Source organism: Lutra lutra, chromosome 6 (assembly GCF_902655055.1).
Source record: "Lutra lutra chromosome 6, mLutLut1.2, whole genome shotgun sequence".
Taxonomy (NCBI): Eukaryota; Metazoa; Chordata; class Mammalia; order Carnivora; family Mustelidae; genus Lutra; species Lutra lutra.
The window spans coordinates 122,891,807-122,897,524 of record NC_062283.1 but is presented as its reverse complement, the minus strand read 5'-3'; positions in this window follow the sequence as shown (position 1 = coordinate 122,897,524).

Sequence of the window (5,718 nt, the reverse complement as noted above, 5' to 3'; positions counted from 1 at the left end):
AGTAAGGGTAAAAGTGAAGCTGGCCAGGTGTTAAGAAATGGTGCTGATAACCTGTTCGTTTTTCCCACTCAGTTTTTTAGGATACTACCTCGGACATAACTAAAGCAAGGTGGAGATTCTGCCGTGGGATCATGGATGAGCCAACCAGTTTCATAGTAGGAGTAGAGCGGTGACTCATAGAGAGAAAGCCTCATCCCAAACCTCTCTCTAGGTTTCCTAAAGAGGCTTAGGAGCCACGGCTGGGAAGAGGCACACGCAGCCTCCTCATCCTCCCAGATGTGCCCAAGAACTGACTTATCCATTTGTCACAGTTGGCACAGTGCATGGCGCCCATGATAGTTTTAGAAGTTCATGGGATGTTTTAATTTTAATTTCTTTTACAATCAGAAAAAAAGATAAATATGAGAATAAGGAATATATGATAATGAAATCAGCCTGAATGACACAGTTTGTAAAATACAATCGTGAATTTTGTTATGGAGGAAAGGACCTGTAACAACATGACAGAAGTGCCCAGGGACTGACAAGTCATAATGTCCTAGTGGGGCCCTGCACGGAGGGAGCACTTGCCACTTGGGGGGAGGCCTAGACCTCACAGACCCAGTGGGTATCTTCAGGGCCTGCTCCTGCAGGGACAGCCCTCTGTACCAATGCTACACACATCTTGGACCTTTATGTTTAAAGTACTCTGGCACAATTAGGGAATGGTTTCTGTGCCAAAAGGAGAACCAAAGCTTATCTGCTATTTTCCAATATGCACTACTCCTGGTTGATTGACCCAAACCCTTTGGATTCCTTCTCTGTAGCCCAGCTAGAACCCTGGAACCCTGGAACCTTCTGGGGATGCCCTGAGCACTTCCCTGTCCTTCTGAGGCCAAACTCCCCACTGAAGTGTGGCCTGGCTGGGTTCCTAGGCCTCCTTGCCTTCATCTTGAGGCCATTATCTCAGGATCCTTCCTAAGGAGGCATCCTAATGACCTGTCTTCAGGGACCCCATTCTATCACAGCTATGAGCCTGACACCTAGACCTCAAATAGACAGTCATATCATTTTACACCATATGCCCAAGATCCCACTTGGTACAAGTCTATCACTTTCCCATCCAGTCTTCTCCCCCAAAAACAAGCTAAGAAAAAGCAAACTAAGGCCATGGTTCTGACCTGTGAACTTTTTAGAAAAGCAAATTATTGGGTCACAGCCCAGCTTTGCTGAATCGTGAACTCTGAGACTAGAGACCAGCAATATGTATTTTAACAGGCCCTCCAGGCAATTCCCAATGCAAGCTGAAGTTCCAAAACCACGGAATTAGGAGCAAGGGTGCCCAGATTTTTTAGGGTAGATTTCCATGTCCCTGGGGCCCAGAGACGATGATGAGGACGGTGGGTCTCAGGAATGTGCCCCAAATGCCAAAGGCACTTGGTCCAGGGCCCAGGCGAGCACAAACATACTTCCCCGGAATCCTGGGATGACGTCAGAAGGAGGATAGGAGCAGGCAGCACTTTTTTGAGACTCCAGACTCAGGACCTGGAGGCTCAGCGACTTCTGTGGGTCGGCGCCCCGGCGGAATTAAGCCCAGGGGTCCCTGAGCCAGCCCGCCACTCTCACTGCACGGTGGGAGGGGCAAGCCCGCGCCCCTCCCTCTGAGGTCCTTCTCAGCCCTGCTCCTTCAGCTCTCAGAGCTGCTTTGTCTTTGGGCCACCCTCTCTCCTCTCCCACAATTTACGGAATGTCAACTCCAGGGTCCAACAGGGATTTCCAGTTTCTAAATCGGAGCGGGGTCCGAAAGTCCTTATTTTCAAGCCACATTGTGCCACCACGTCCCACGCGCAGGTGACCCTGACGCTCCGCCCCCGCTGGAAGCTGGTCATTTGTTATAGAGATCAGTCTCACGAGAATGCCTTGCCCATTCCTCCTAGACCGTGCAGGGCTAAGGGTTCCTCTTTAGGCGTTCCCGGTACAGTCCCGGGGTTCATAGGTGCCAGGGAATAGACACAAAGTTGGGGATCAGAGAAGGGGAAAACTCTCCAGAAGCCTAATTCAAAAACTCTCAAAGCCAGACGAGGGTGAAACACGTGCTCTCTAGGTCCATCCACACAGTTCTGATGCCCCTCACCCTTTTGGAGGCCACTGACCCCATTCCGTCACCTTGCGGCCACCCGCTTTCCAGCCCCTCCTGGGATCCACTCCTGAGCTACTGAGGTGCAAGAGAGCACGTTTTGGTCTGAAAATCAGAAACCGATTTAGGAATCAGAGTGTCTCTCAACCCAAAGTCACAAACCAACGTTCATCTTCATCTTGAACATTTTGGTCGTGCTCTTGCGCCCAGCTATGCTGAAACACACACACACACACACACACACCCCATCCCCAACTAAAAATAACAACAACAACAACAAAGTGTAAAAAATGCTGGCACCCTTAGAGACAGACAGCCCCCTGCTCCTGTCCACAGAATGCACATCATCAGCGCTTTCTGGCTACTGTTAATGTTTGAATAATTCATTTCTTTTAAAGTGTGCACAGTTTAAGAAGTACTCTTGTTTCTCTGTGATCAATTCGAGATTGTATTAGACTATGGTTTCAAAATCTGGTTAGAAAATATTATCCAGATTACTTAGAAAAACTACATAAAATTCACCACTCTCATTTTTCAGGTTGGTGCCTTTCTTTTTCTTTCTTTCTTCCCCTCTTCCTTCCTTTCTCTCTCTTTCTCCCTTATATTCCCTCCCCTCCTCCTTTTCTTTCTTTCTTTTCCTTCCTTCCTTCTCTCTTTCTCATTCTTTCTTTATTTTCCTTTCCTTTTTTTTCTTTCTTTTTTAATGTGTACTCATTGAAGCTAATTTTCTGGACATTTCAATGGTCAATTCAGTTAGGCAACCTCAGAAGTAGTGTCTCACAAAGGACTATTTTGTTTTGCATAAAATCTCACACTTTACAAAACATCCTGATCAAACAAGTGATATATACCATAAATTTTTAAAAATTAAATATGGCTATTTTTTGGAGTTTCCTTCTATTCTTTGTTTTCTAGCCGACTTGTCCCATCGGGTCGAAGTTTTAAGGAGCCCTTGTTTGCTCCTCAACATCAGACTGTCTAAATGTGATAATAGAATGAGGCTACAGCAGGATTCACTTATGTACATGGAAGAAGAAAAATGTTAGTATTTTCTTAGACATCGATATTTCCCTAATATCCCATCGATATTTCTTCTCAGTGGTAGAGAGTGAACATCTGGGTATAACATACTGAGATATTCAGGTGGCCATCTTCGGATGTTGCATCTTGATTACTAATAAGTGTATCATTCATCCTGATCTTGGCCACTGAGCAAAATCCGTGCCTTTGTGCTTTGTACAAACGTGTACATGTGATGTGGAAGCGAGCAAAAGGGCACGTATGCGTTCCTAGCAGTCTGTAAAAATAAAACAAAACAAAAAGCGTGTTATGGGAGCGAGGAAGGGGAGACAGAAATCACTCTAGTTTTGCTAAGATGCTCAAGCAGCTGGGCACAGAGAGGAGTTACCAGCATCACAGTGCGCGTAGGTCGGGACGGATACGCTGAAACCCAACTCGTAGTGTGCACCCGAATTCCGCTGAGCGTTCTGGTTCTTTCCCAACCCAGAGGTTTAGCTTCTTCAGTCTGGACTTTGCCTGGTGTTGGGAGGGGTCCGGAGGCCCTCAGAGCCCCCTCCTTTTAGTTCCGGGAGCGCGCGGCGCGCGGGACTCCGCACGCACAGGAGCGTTGGTTCTCAGATCTGCCGCAGCGGGCACGCCTTGCCCCCTAGTCTAGAGCCTTGGGAGCCCGCACGTCGTGGTGTCCCAACGGGCTAAAGGAGGGCTCCATGCGGGCAGCCTCTGGGGTCGCCTCCGTGGTAGAAGCGCCTCCCAGGGGTACAATTTTGCTGTTTGCCCTCCTGGGCCTAGGAAAGGAGGAAGGTGTTTGTTTACAAACAGGCTCCGGTTTCTTCCCGCTTTAGGAAATCGTTCCTGGGTTGCAGGGACAGTGCCCCAGGGCCAGAGGTACTCGCAAACGAGGCAGCGGCCTAGAAGCTCTTAGGATTCTGGTCCGGTGTTGGTGGGTCGCATGCACCCATTTCTTTCTTTCCTGGGCTTTCCCTCTTACTTTTTGTCAAAGAGGTGGGTAGGACTAGCTTCTTAAACTCAAGAAATAAATTTAAAATTTCTCACGCTAGAGGGGAACGCAAATTCTCAGAACACGTGGGAGGCACCTGAGGTTGTGGTTCACGCCCCTCGCTGGCCTGATGCTCTGGCGGGGCCCGCGGGCGGGGTCGCCGGAAGGGTGCGAGGCCGGGTCCCTGCACCCGGGCGGGGGAGGGCATGCAGGAGCCGCATTCCGGCTTCAGCCTAGGTTCAAAGATTAGAAAAACAGGTGTTACGTCGCCATGCTAATTCACTCACTCGGTAAACGCGGCTCAGGCAGTTGTGTGCGGAGGACTTAGCAAGGGGGCCGTCCCCACAAGGCCGTGCATTCACTTTGTTTATTAAACAACTACTGGGTTCATGGACTACTGAGCTTCACTGGGACGCTGGAACAGCACGCTGGGCCCCCCAGGATGTCATCTTTGGTGTGAAGACCCACCCACTCATTTTGCCCATTTTCCTTCTGAAAGGAAAATATTGCCTTTCTTTCGGTGAAACGCTCTGTTGTATGGGGAGCAGGGCACCTCCTGACGCCCCAGGGTGTCTCTGCCATGGGCAAGGGTTTCGGACCCTAATGAAGCACTAACACACCTGCACGTCGTTGAAGGAGAGGTATGGTTTAAGTAACCACTGACTTAACCGAAATTCTTTCCGGAGCAAAGTCGGAATAGAAAACTGCTTAACTCTGAAGTGCCATTGCTGCGCCCGGCCGCTCCATTTACCCATAAGATCTGTCCCGATTGAGGGTGGTGGGAGAGTGGGGGAGAAGGGTCAGGGAAGGTTTTTTCACCTTCCCCAAACACACACCCTCTGTCTTTAAATGCAGTAGTTAAGTTGATCTTATCTGGTCTTCCTGGAGTGTCGTGTATAAGAGAGTGGCACCACATCTCTCTTAGTACCCTTACTCCTTTGGAGTGTAGCACTTGGAGGTTGGAACCCTCCCAGAGCCAGGTCTCTAAGCGGCCACAGACTCTGGGGGAAATGACTCCTTCTAGATTAGAGCCCATTAGCCAGATTCCAGTTTTCAAACACCTATAAAATCTATATGTTCCGCTTTGTCTTATTCTTTTTATCCAGACCATTCACCTCTTCTTGCCAGGTGCTTCCCAGATGTGTAAATATCCCCAGAAAGCTCCGTGGTCGTTCTGTGAGCTTACTGCCATCGGGCGGCAAGGAGGTGGCAGACGTCTGCATTTTTGAACAAACACTCTTAAAGTTGCTGGGAATATCAGAAAAATGGCACAACCCCTCTTCAGAGTGTATGTTTTCTCCGCGGCAATTATCGCCACAAAGGAGAGGATGAATGCAACATCACTGGCGTTCTTCCTGTCTTTTACCGCCGCTGAAACACCTGCCTCGGAGTGTACGTCCAGAAGACTCGTGGTCACCAGCGGCACCAAAAAACAAGCGGGGAATCGCCTTTGTAGGGAGTGATTCCAAGTAGTAGTAATTATTTGGGGGGCAAGTCAGCTTCCCCCCGTTGCTAGCTGTTGTCTTTCTTCAGATGACAGGAAAAAAGCAATTCAAATCAGAGGGTGTCTTAATTTGTCAGCGAG